The 13461-nt window shown below is 40.3% G+C and overlaps 1 long non-coding RNA gene across 1 annotated transcript in view; it reads left to right on the plus strand.

Moving 5' to 3' along the window:
* The window catches only part of LOC138844856 (uncharacterized), a 93815-nt gene that overhangs the window by 63587 nt on the left and 16767 nt on the right, over positions 1-13461 (plus strand). The window lies entirely within an intron of this gene.

The raw sequence follows: 13461 nt of genomic DNA on the forward strand, positions 1-13461 counted from the left end.
TCAGGCTCAACTATTAACTCAGAGTGTGGCCTTGGGCCTGAGCCTCAACCTCTCCAGGTTTCTGTAAAATGGAGGTGTTCATAGCTGCCTTGTCTTCCTCATGAGTTTAGGGTGAAGGTCATTTGAAATAAAGCCTGTAAGATACACTTTGAATATTCTAGAGTATGTTATTATCCAAAATAAACACACAGCAATATTCAGAAAATGGCCTGTTTGTCCAACATGGTTTTCTTTATGGCTGGTGTCATGAGCATTTTCTTTGCTTGCCTGTGAAGAGTGAGTCTGTTGGAGAAGCATTTATTGAACTAGTTGGACTGAGCGAAGCCCGCCTTCCCATTTTTTAACCTGAGAGCCCTTTGCAGTCTCTCGCTGGATGCTCTCCTTGGGTTCTGGTTGTTTTCATCACTTCTCAACTGCTGTGCCGTCGGTCAGCTCTGTGCTCTTCCTCTCACACAGTTTAACCCTATCTCTTGGTAATCTTCTGATGAAAGTAATTGCCAGAAGCCAGCGCTGCGGCTCACTAGGCTAATCCTCCACCTTGCGGCGCTGGCACACTGGGTTCTAGTCCCAGTCGGGGCACCGGATTCTGTCCTGGTTGCCCCTCTTCCAGGCCAGCTCTCTGCTGTGGCCAGGGAGTGCAGTGGAGGATGGCCCAAGTGCTTGGGCCCTGCACCCCATGGGAGACCAGGAGAAGCACCTGGCTCCTGTCTTCGGATCAGCGCAGTGCACAGGCTGCAGCACGCCAGCCGTGGCGGCCATTGGAGGGTGAACCAATGGCAAAGGAAGACCTTTCTCTCTGTCTCTCTCTCTCACTGTCCACTCTGCCTGTCAAAAAAAAATTAAAAAAAAAAAAAGAAAGTAATTGCCAGCTCTTTGTTTTCATCCAGGCAAAATGCTACCCACCAAGAGTCCATTTACACAAGTAGGAGGAATGACTGTTCAGAATCCAGTGCCAGCCATGGCTTTTCCAAACCATGTTGTGTGTTGAACACTGTGGTATCCATGCAGACTTTTTTTTTTTAGCTGAAGGACTGTGAAAGATCTGAGTTTTAAATAGAACCTTTTAATTTTTGGCTGGGTTTATTCTTCAGGTTTTGAATTTTTTGTTTTGGTGCAGTTTGAATGTAGGGGGCAAAGGAAAAAAAGAGGTTTTCCAAGAGTTGTAAACTTCACAACAAGAATATCAACACTTTTATTAAACATAAAAACTCCACCTAGGTTGTAGCAGTTTGTTCTCTGGTTTGGGAATTTGTTCCTCAAACAGGCATCACACTAGAACCGGGAACACAGAGCTGAGCCAGACATGACAGTATTCTCAGGGAGCTCGGACATGTGAATTCATGGATTTCAAAGGATTTCTACGTCAAATGTGTTTATTTGTTAATTCCATTTTCTGTGAATTGTTGAAGTAATCTCTTAGAAGAAAATACTTGTAGCTGAGTGATGAGCATTGTCAGAGAAGTGTGTGTGAAATCGGATGGGGGCATAAAGCAGTGCCCAGGAGCTCCTGCAGAGGAGCTGAGAAAGTTGGTGGGCAGCGAGTGGATGCAGCGGCAGCGCCTCCCCCACGGCTCTGCAGGCTGCAGTCTTTCACATGTGCGTGCAGTTGCTACCGGTACAAGTGCAGGGCCCAGAAAGGCGGTGTGATCAGTGTGACTTCTTGTTTGGCTATTGTGCTTTGGTACTTGGTTGCTTATTTAACAGCTTGATTAGGGTGAAACTGACGCACGGTGAGTGACACACATGTAGATACATTTGGACATATGTTTGTCCCTGTGGAAGGATCACCACCATGAAAGCTGTGAACCTAGCCGCTGCCCCAAACATTTTCTCCTGTCCCTTTGTGATTTTTTCCTTCTTCCTCTTCTCATCTTCCCCAGCAACTCCAAATACTCTTTCTGTTACTTCAAATCCAGTTGCATTTTCTAGAATTTCATTTAATGGAATCATACAGTATTTGCTCATTTTGCATCTTTTTTGTGCATACTAATTTTGATACTCATCTATTTCATTATCTGCATAAATGCTTAATTTTTTTTGGTTGAGTGGAGTTGTATACTTTGTTTATTTACCTGCATTGACATTAGAATTGTTTCCAGGTCTTATCTATCAAAGCTAAAGCTGCTATGAATATTCCTGTATGAGATTTTGTGAGGGTGTAACCTTTCATTCCTCTTGGGTAAATACCTAAAAGTGGATTGATAGGATCATATGGTATGTGTAGGCTTACTTTTTTTAAAAAGTTTCATGTTTCTCAGAGTGATTGTACCAGTTCACTCAGTTCAGTCCCTCTACATCCTTGGCAACACTTGCTATGGTTAGAATTTTAAATCTTTTTGCCGTTCCGTTGGGTGTTTAGTGGCATTTAACCATGGTTCTGCCTTGCTTCTCTCTAATGGCTCGTCATGACCAGCGTCTGTTCACATGCTAACTTCCATCCAGCTATCTTCTGCCTGCTGAAATCTCTTGCCTTTTAAAAAATTAGGTTACCTTTCCTACTGAGTTTTAAGAGTTCTTTGTATATTCTGGATACAAGCACTTTATTATGTGCTTTATAAATAATTGTTCATAGTTTGTGACTTATTAACAGTGGCTTTCAAAGAGCAGAAGTTTATAATTGTGAGGAAATCAAATTGGTCAGTTCATTCTTTCAGGGGCGATGCTTTCTGTGTATATCAGCTTTGCCTCAGCCAAGGTCACAGAGGTCTTCTCCTAGCACTTCTATAGATTCACTCTTTACATTTAGGTTTGTGATGTATTTTGAATGAATTTCTGTAAATGGTATGAGAGATGGATCAAAGCTAAGAAACAATTTTAAAATTTTTAGTTATTTACTTTAGAGGCAGAGGGACAGTAAGAGATGGAGATAGAACCATTTGATGGTTCACTCCCCAAATGCCTGCCAGACTGGGCTGGACAAAGCCAGGAGACAAGAACTCCGTCCAGGTGTCCCACATGAGTGGCAGCAATTCATCACTTGCACCATCTCCACTGCCTCCCCTGATCTTTGTTAGTAGGATGCTGAGGTTGGGAGCTGGGGGCAGATGCTGAACCCAGGCACTCTGACGTCGGACGTGGATACTTTAGCCATGAGGGTATATACCTGCCTCACAGTTTTGTTTTTGCCTCAAACAATTGTTCTAGTACCACTATTGGAAAGACAACCCTTTTTCCAGGTAATTGCCTTTTCATCTTGGCCAGAATTCGTTGCCCATGTACGTGGGAATCTACTTCTGGATTTTATAATCTGCCCCATTACTTTGTGTTTCTTTCTGCCAATACCACACTATACCACAGATTAAATAGCTTCCTAATAGGTCTTTAAAATAGATCATGTCAATGTTTCAACTTTTTTCTTCCTTATTAAAAAAGTTATTTTAGCTATTTTAGGTCCTTTGCTTAATCAGTCTGGAAATAGTTCATCCTCACCGGCACACAAGTATGCTGGGAGTTTGGTTCCAATTGTCATGAGCTACAAATTCATTTGAGGGAGAAATGAAATCTTAATAATAGTGAATGTTGACGTGGGATATCTGTTCACTTAGGGCTTTTAAATTTTCTCTTCGCAGTGTTGTTGAGTTTTAAGTGTAGAGGTCTTTCCAATGTTTTGACAGATTGGTTTATCCTTCTGCATTTCATATTTATTGATGCTAAATGTGTAGACTTTAGTTTTAGAGTAGTTTTACATTGATAGCAAGATTAAGCTGAATATACGTAGTTCCCATATGCTCTGTACTATTCCCTATATAAGCATAGCCTGCTCCACTGTCATATACCAGAGTGGAATGTTTGATATAGGTGATAAACCTGTCTTAACACATCTTTGTCAACCAGTATCTGTAGTTCACATTAGAGTTCACCCATGGTGTTGTACATCCTGTGGGTTTTGAAAAATGTAAAATTGCAGGAACCCACCACTGTAGTATCATACAGGGTATTTTGCTTGTCCTGATCCCTTATACACTTTGCCTTTTGTGTTTTTCTGCTCTGTGCGCCCTGGGAACAACTGATCCTTTTACTCTCTTCATATTTTTGCTTCTTCCAGAATGTCCTGTGGTTATAATTTATAGAATTAGATAGTAATCTATTTTATGTTTTTTTCTACTTAGTTTTATGCATTTAAGGTTCTTCTAGATCTCTTCCTGGCTTGATATCAAAGTTAGCACTAAATAGTATTCCTTTATGTTGATGTACACAGTTTATTTTTATTTTATGTGAGGTAAACACACTTATGTATTTCACATATACAGATTCAGGAACATAGTGATTCTTCCCACTCCCTTCCCTCCCACTCATGCTCACCCCCTTCTTCCTCCTTCCTCTCTTATTCCCTCTCTTAGTTTTTTTAAAGATTTATTTATTTTCATTTGCAAGTCAGAGTTACACAGAGAGAGAAGGAGAGGCAGAGGCAGAGAGAGAGAGAGAAAGAGAGAGAGAGAGAGAGGTCTTCCATCTGCTGGTTCACTCCCCAATTGGCTGCAATGGCCAGAGCCATGCCTATCTGAAGCCAGGAGCCAGAAGCCAGGAGCTCCTTCCTGGTCTCCCACATGGGTGCAGGGGCACAGGGACTTGGGCCATCTTCTACTGCTTTCCAGGCCATAGCAGACAGCTGGATCGGAAGAGGAGCAGCCGGGACTAGAACCAGCGCCCATATGGGATGCCGGCACTGTAGGTGGTGACTTGACCTGCTATGCCACAGCACTGGCCCCTCCCCCCCTTAATTTTTACAGTGATCTACTTCAGTTTACTTTATACACGTAAGATTAACCCTATACTAAGTAAAGGGTTCAATAAATAGTAAGAAGAAAAAATACTGTTCCTCAACAGTAGAGACAGGGCTGTAAACAATCATTGGATCTCAAAATGTCATTTTCACTCCTATACATTACATTTGGATGAGTTACTACAGATCAGGGAAAACATATGGTATTTGTCTTTTTGGGACTGACATTTCACTAGACATAATGGTTTCCAGTTGCTTCCATTTTGTTGCAAAAGACAGGATTTCATTTTTTTTTTTTTGACAGGCAGAGTGGATAGTGAGAGAGAGGATTTCATTTATTTTTACAACTGAGCAGTATTCCCCCCCCCCACACTATATATATATATATATATATATATATAGTCATCAGTTGATGAACATCTGTGTTGATTCCATATCTTAGCTATTGTGAATTAAGCTGATATAAATATGGGGTACAGATAAGGCTTTCATATACCGATTTCATTTCCTTTGGGCAAATTCCCAGGAGTAGGATGGCTGGCTCATGTGGTAGGTCTATATTCAGACTTTTTTTTTTTTTTGGACAGGCAGAGTGGACAGTGAGAGAGAGAGACAGAGAGAAAGGTCTTCCTTTGCCATTGGTTCACCCTCCAATGGCCGGCGCACCGTGCTGATCTGAAGCCAGGAGCCAGGTGCTTCTCCTGGTCTCCTATGGGGTGCAGGGCCCAAGCACCTGGGCCATCCTCCACTGCACTCCCAGGCCACAGCAGAGAGCTGGCCTGGAAGAGGAGTAACTGGGACAGAATCCGGCGCCCTGACCAGGACTAGAACCCAGAGTGCCGGCACCGCAGGTGGAGGATTAGCTTATTGATCCACAGCGCTGGCCTATATTCAGACTTTTGAGATGTCTCCATACTGTCTTCCACAATGGCTGCACCAGTTTACATTGCCACCAACAGTGAATTAGGGTACCTTTTTCCCTACATCCTTGTCATCATTTATTTTTTGTTGATTTCTGTATGAGAGCCATTCTAATTGGGGTGAGATGAAACCTCATTACTGTTTTAATTTGTATTTCTCTGATGGCAGTGATCCTGAACATTTTTTTATGTGTCTGCTGACCATTTGAATTTCCTCTTTAGAAAATGCCTGTTTAAGCCTTTTGCCCATTTTATGATTGGATTGTTTGTTTTGTTGAATTTATTGAGCTCTTTATAAACTCTGGATATTAAACCTTTATTGATTGCACAATTTGCAGATATTTCCTCCTATTCTGTTGGTTGCCTATTCACTTTGCTGAGAGTTTCCTTTGCAGTGCAGAAGCTTCTCAGCTTGATGTAATCCCATTTGTCCATTTTTGCTTTTGTTGCCTGTCTCCTCCAAGAAATATTTGCCTATGCCAATGTCTTACAGAATTTCCCCAATGTTCTCCTTTAGTAATTTCATTGTATCAGGTTATGGATTTAGATTGTTGATCCATTTTGAGTTGATTTTTTGGTATAACGTGTAAACGTAGGGGTCTTGTTTCATACTTCTGCATGTGTTCCCAGCACCATTTGTTGAAGAGACTGTCCTTTCTCTAGGAATTGATTTTAGCTCCTTTGTCAAAGATTAGTTGGTTGTAGATGTGTGGATTGGTTTCTGGAGTTTCTATTCTGTTTGGTCTACGTGTCTATTTTTGTGCCAATACCAAGTTGTTTTGATTATAACTGCCCTATAGTATGCCTTGAAGTCTGGTGTTGTGATGATTCCAGCTTTGCTTTTGTTGTGTAAGGTTGCTTTATATATTTGGGATGTCTTGTTCTTCCATATGAATTTTATTATTGTTTTTATTTGGATCTGAGAAGAATGTCATTGGTATTTTGATTGGGATCGCATTGAATCTGTAAATTGCTTTTGGTAGTATGGACAAAATGTTGGTATTAATTCTTCCAATCCATGAACATGGATGATATTTTACATAATTTATTTATCTACTCACCCACTGAAGGGCATTTTGGTCATTTCATACTTTTGGCAATTATGAGTAAAGTTTCTATAAGCATCCATGAGCGGAATTTTTTTGTTGACTTGAGTTTTTGGAGTAAATACCAAGGAAAATGATTGTTGGATTGTAGAGTAAGAGTATATTTAATTTTGTGAGAAACTGCTAAACTGTCTCCCCAGGTGGCTGTAGCATTTTGTACTCCCACCAGTAATGAAGAAGAGTTTTTGTTGCTCCACATGCTTGCCTGCATTTGATGTTGTCAGCATCTTGGGTTTCTGCCATTGTAACAGATGTGTGGTAGTATCTCATTGTTGTTTTAACTTGTTAATTCTCTAATTACTTATAATGGTGAATATTTATCATATTCTTATGGCTCTCTGGATATCTTTTTGGTGGGGTGTCTGCTCAGATCTTTTGCACATTTTAATTGAGTTGTTCATTTTCTTCTTGAATTTTAAGAGTTTTTTGTTTGATGTCCTTTAACAGATTTCAATTTTGCAAATATTTTCTCCTTGTTTGTTGCTTATTTTCTCATTCTTTTGACAATAACATTTGTTAATAGAGTACAGTTTATTAATTCTTCCTTTCATGGATCATGACTTTTTTTTTAATCTAAAATGGTCATTGCTACATGTGAGGTCATCTAAAGTTTCTTCAATTATCTTCTAGGAGTTTTATAGTTTTGCATTTTATATTTAAGTCTATGATTCATTTTGAGTTAATTTTTGTCATAGATATAATGTTGGTATCTGGGTTCATTTTGGGCATAGGAATATTCAGTTGTCCCTACACCACTTATTAGAAAGACTGCCTTTTCTGTATCGGATTGTCTTTGCTCTTTTGTCAAAGATCAATTAACTCTACTTATATGAGTCTGCCTGGGCTCTCTATTCTGTTCCATTGATGTATTTCACCAACACTATTTTGGTTATTGTAGCTTTTTTTTTTTTTTTTTTTTTTGACAGGCAGAGTGGACAGTGAGAGAGAGAGACAGAGAGAAAGGTCTTCCTTTTGCCGTTGGTTCACCCTCCAATGGCCGCCACGGCCGGCGCACCGTGCTGATCTGAAGCCAGGAGCCATGTGCTTCTCCTGGTCTCCCATGGGGTGCAGGCCCAAGCACTTGGGCCATCCTCCACTGCACTCCCGGGCCACAGCAGAGAGCAGAGAGTTGGCCTGGAAGAGGGGCAACCGGGAAAGAATTCGGCGCCCTGACCGGGACTAGAACCCGGTGTGCCGGCTCCACAGGCGGAGGATTAGCCTAGTGAGCCACGGCGCCGGCCAGTTATTGTAGCTTTCTAATAAATCTTAAAATTAGGTAGTGTCCCTTTTCTAACTGTTCATCTTTATTATTGTGTTGGCAGTGCAGAGTCTTCAGTGTTTCTGTATAAGCTTTAGACTCAGTGTGTTGATATTCACAAAATAACTTCCTGGGATTTTGATTGAAATTACATTGAATTTGTAGGTAAAATTGAGAAAAACAAACTTTTTTTTAAAAAAAGATTTTATTTATTTGAAAGTCAGAGTTACAGAGAAGCAGAGGCAGAGAGAGATCTTCCATCTACTAGTTCATTCCCCAAATGGCCACAATGGAAGGAGCTGGGCCAATCCAGAGCCAGGAGCCAGGAGCTTCTTCTGGGTCTCTAGTGTGGGTGCAGGGGCCCAAGAACTTGGGCCATCTTCTACTGTTTTCCCAGGCCATAGCAGGGAGCTAAATCAGAAGTGGAGCACCTGGGACTTGAACCCCAGGCCCATATGGGATGCTGGCTTTAACTGCTATGCCACAGAGCCAGCCCCAAGAACAGACATCTTGACAAACTGACTCTATGAATATGAAATGTCATTGTATTTATTTAAGTAGTTCATGATTTCTTTAGAGTTTTTAGTTTCCTACTCTAGATTGTTAAACATACTTTGTTAAATTTGTACCTAAACACTTCATTTGGGAGACTGCTAATGAAAATGGTATTCTATTTTTAATTTCAAATTCTACTTGTTCATTGCTAATATATAGAAAAATAAGTTATTCTTGAATGTATATTAACCTTGAGATCTCGAGTCTTACATTCTTTCTATAATCACTAATTCCAAGAATTTCTGAGTTGATTCATTCAGATTTCCTATGTAGATAATTATGTCATCTGTTTAACAAGGACAGTTTTAATTCTTCTTCCTAATCTGTGTACCATAGATTTTCTTTTCTCATTTTGTCGTTTTAGCCAAGTTTTCCAGTACAGTATTGAAAAGAAGAGTGACAGAAGTCATCCTCGCGTTTTCCTGATTCTAATAGGAGAGCTTCTAGTTTCTCACCATTAAATGTGATGTTAGCTGTAGGATTTTTGTGGCTGTGCTTTATCAGGTTGAGAAAGTACCCTCTCTTTCTAATTTTCTGAGACTTTTTAAAAATTGTAAATCGAAGTTAAATTTTTCAAATTCTTTTCCTGCATCTACTTGTTTGCTGTATGATTTTTCTTGTTTAGACTGTTGATGTGATGGATTATGTTGCTTGACTTTTGGATGTTGACCCAGCATCACATGCCTGAAATAAATTATACTGGGTCATGGTGAATGGTGCTTTTTTCTCAATTATAGATTTCAGTTTCTTAGTGTGTGTTGCTATAGAAATGTACTTGGTTCTTATAGGTTGATCTTGTATATTGATTCTGTGAAGTTGCTAAACTAATTAGTTCTAGGAACTAGATGTTAAAGACTGTTGGATTTTCTGTGTGGATAATCATGTTGGTTCTGGCTTGAGGGAGACCTCTGAAAACCTTCAGCATTCTCTTCCTGTGTCCTCTGTCCTCTATGGTCCGCCACCCTTCTAGCCACCTGATGTCCAATGTTCCCAACGTGTTGTAAATCAGGGAACTTCATGGGCTCCGTCTGGGTCTCTGTGTCCTATAAATGACTGGAGAGGCTCTTCGGGTAGTAAGGTCACAGGGCTCACCTCAAATGTTCTCTGGGATTCTACATCACTGTCCTTGATTGTCTGATGTTCAGTGTATTAGAAATCCTTGTTTCATACGTTGTTCTGTTATGTTTAAAGGAAGCACTGTATCTTACACTTGTGTGCCATAATTTATTTAAACATTTTCCTGATGGGAGATGTGTAGGTTGTTTCATTTTTTTTCTTTGGATGAGATTTATAATAAACAACCTTCCCTGTATTATCTGAATTGTACTGAGTTTTGCCAAAACATTAAATATTTACTGAGTTACTTTAAATTGTATTTTTAAAAACAGCAAAAGTGAGTGCCAGTTATCTGACCAGAATTATATTAGACAATGATCAAATCTTCTTGAGAATTCCGACTAAATGATGACATATTCAAAAGAATTACAGCACGAAATGAAAGAGTAGGAATTCATAGCCACACTCAGCTTATCTGGAATCCTAGGCAACTTAGATATTCTGGATAAATGATGTTTTTTGACATCAGAAATGTAAACATTAAGCTAAAATAAGATGCTATCTTGACCTAATTAAAATGAAATCCTGAAAACCATGTTAAATCTTTCTAACTTTAGTATGAAGAATAAAGTTGAATAATTTCACACCTTGATGACTTACAGCATCCTCCTGTATATGAACATTTTGTTCCGCTGTAGATGTGGGGCGCTGAGCTGAACCCTGGCAACAACCCTCAGGGTTTAGGAGAAGGGGTGTGGCAGCTGACTTTCTGGCAGAAGGACTCCTCGTCCTGGTGCTCTCATGGTGTGTATTTTGTCTGTAGATCTGCACCTGCTATTGGAGTCTGTCAGTCGCAATGATTTACACTGGTGTCCTTTATTCCTCCCAGATTGTTAGTCCTTGGACAGGGACACTGTTCTTCATGCTTTTAAACCCCGTAGTGTCTGGGTAAATATTGGAAATGATTAACTAACTCAGGTACCTAAAGGACTCAGGAAGTTAATTTTGGATACATTGGAATGTAATTAATACATAATTGAAAAGACAATATTGAAAATGCTAACAGTCCAATATTAAAGAAAGCAAACGGACTATATCTTAACCTGAAATTTATTTCTATACATGCAGAGTTTACTAATGTGTGCATGGACCAGCAAGCACACATAAGGAGAGTGAGGGATGAATAAAATGCAGAAAGAAATCTCTTTGGTCATTCTAAGTATGAAAAGTTTTACTTTTTGAAAAGGAAGAGGACAAAAGCAAACTGACTTTTTTTTGAAAGATTTATTTATTTATTTGAAAGAGTTACTGAGAGAATGAGAGAGAGAGAGAGGGAGACAGAGAGAGAGAGAGAGAGAGGTGGGGAGATAGAGAGAGAGAGAGAGAGAGAGAGATCAAGATCTTCCATCTGCTGGTTCACTCCCCAGATGTCTGCAACAGCCAGGGTGGGCCAAGGGGAAGCCAGGAGTAGGAGCCAGGAGCTTCTTCTGGATCTTCCACGTGGTAGCAGGGGCCCAAGCACTGGGGACATTTTCTGCTGCTCTTCCCAGACCTTTAGCAGGGAGCTGGATGGGAAGTGCAGCCACTGGGACTTGAACCTGTGCCCATCACAAGCTGCCCCTTTATCCACGATGCCACAATGTGGCCCAAACTTACTTTCCAGAAGGAAAAGGAGAAGAAGTTCAGGCTCAGCTGAGCGTTTTGTGTCCTCTTTCCACTCTGACGTGTTGCCATTGAGAGAGAGAGGTAGCCCCTTACCATCAGTTATTGATCAAATGCGGAGTACTCACTACTCGGTTATATGGAAATTCAGGACTTGCTACTTGGGTATCTGTTATCTGGCCAAGGCCTGCTTCCTCTAAAATAGAATTTTCCTTCGGGGTCAAGAAGATAAATCACAAAACGAATGAGTTGGAAAATAAATTGTGAGGCTCTTCTCAAAGGCTTGTCTTTTGCTGTGAATAATTCTTGCTTGAGCCATTTGAAAATGGAATGTGGATGAAGGTTGGCAAGCCTTCATCTGAGAGAGACAAAAATTTTTGGAAGATTTAGATGTACCTTAAAATAATTAACTTCTGCATTTAAAATTTTATTAATAATTTATGATTGTGAACTGCCCTGGCCAACTTTGCAAGCGAAAAATGAACCATTTTTCATTTGTGTGTCTTGCATCTTCTCCGTATTGCAGTAATTATATTACAAAATCAAGAGGTATACAGCCCAATTGTGGTTCTGTTCCACAGGGATTGTTTCTGTACTCTGTACCCTAGAGGGTATGGTGAAGTAAATTGCTGGAAGGAGGTACTGCAGGAAAAATGTTGATCTTGTTTCCAACTTTGTTGCAGGGTTGGAGAAAAAAATTCAAAAAATGAGGGAGAATATTGAATTTTGTTTTTCTAATTTGCTGACTTCTAAGTGCAAGATTCTATTTTTATTAATCTTTATTAATGTAAAGAGAACGGATTTCAAGTAGTTCATGATATAATTCTAAGAATATAATGATACTTCCCTTTCTAGCTTCCTTTCTTTTTTAATGCTTATAATAGTGTTTTTAATTTACTTTATAATCACAGGCTTAATGCTCCACTAAAGAGTTTAACAAGTAAAAGTAGAAAGACCGCTGGGCAGCAGGAATATAGACAAGGGATATAAACAGTAATCAGATCTCAAGATGTCGCTTTTCCTCGTACGCATTAAGTACCTTTTGTACTCTATTAGCTCCCACAGATCAGATCAAAGATTCTGTCTTAGAATACATTCCTTTCTGACATCTTTCTGATGCATTTGGCATGTCATTAATTTCATAAATTGCTTCAAATGTAACATCTTTCTATTTTAGTAAGTCATTGAAGCAATCTGATGGCAACTGAATCTAGACCTGAACAGGAGAGAATACATACAGGCTAGGTTCAGCGTAAGGACCCAGGGGAGGCACCGTGGCAGAGTTGGGCCTCTGCTGGGGACACCCACATCCCACGTCAGAGAGTCAGTTAGAGTCCTGGCTGCTGCGCCTCTGACGCAGCCTCCTGTGATACACCCTGGGAGGCTGCTGCTGTGGCTCAAGTGCTGGCCTCGGCCTCCAGCACCCACGAGGGAGACCTGAATAGAAGGGGGGGCTCCCGGCTTTGGCCTAGGCCAGCCCTCCTGTTGTGGGCATTTGATGGAAATGTACTGTTACAACATGTTCTTTTTCAGCCACAACATGATCAGATGGCCATAACCCAATTTCAGTATCTTAAAAAAGGTTATGAAGAAGTAAAGCAATAAGTATTACAGACATTGAATATATGTATGTAAAAGTGCAAGTTTAAAAATATTTAGGTGGTGAATGATAAAACCATTCATTTTGGTGTTCAATTATTCTTTCATAAGAATAAAGAATATGGTTTTTAACATTGAAAAACAGTTTTGAAAAAGTGACATTATTTCTTTTAATTAATATTTATTTGAAAGGGAGAGAAAGAGAGAGAAAGAGAGAGAGAGAGAGAGAATGACAGACGGAGATCTCATCTGCTCATTCACTTCCCAAATATCCTATTGAGTCAGGGCTATGCAAGGCTAAAGGCAGGAGCCAGGAACTGCACCCCATCTCCTGTATGGGTGCAGGGACACAAGTACTTGAGCCATCTCCCAGGGTCTGCACTAGCAGGAAGCTGGAGTCGGGCATGGAGTCGGACTTGAACCCCAGGCACTGCGATATGGGATGCAGTCACCCCAGGCAGCATCTTGAGGGCTGTGCCAAATGCCTGTCCGGTGGTATTGCGGGGTAGATCTCGTGCTCTTTAGGAGTGTCCCGAGTTTTAACCCTCTGCCGCTCTGTGCGCTGGCAGTCAGCGTGAAGGG

This window comes from Oryctolagus cuniculus, chromosome 13 (assembly GCF_051225735.1).
Source record: "Oryctolagus cuniculus isolate XC-2025 breed Fujian yellow rabbit chromosome 13, ASM5122573v1, whole genome shotgun sequence".
NCBI classification, from domain to species: Eukaryota; Metazoa; Chordata; class Mammalia; order Lagomorpha; family Leporidae; genus Oryctolagus; species Oryctolagus cuniculus.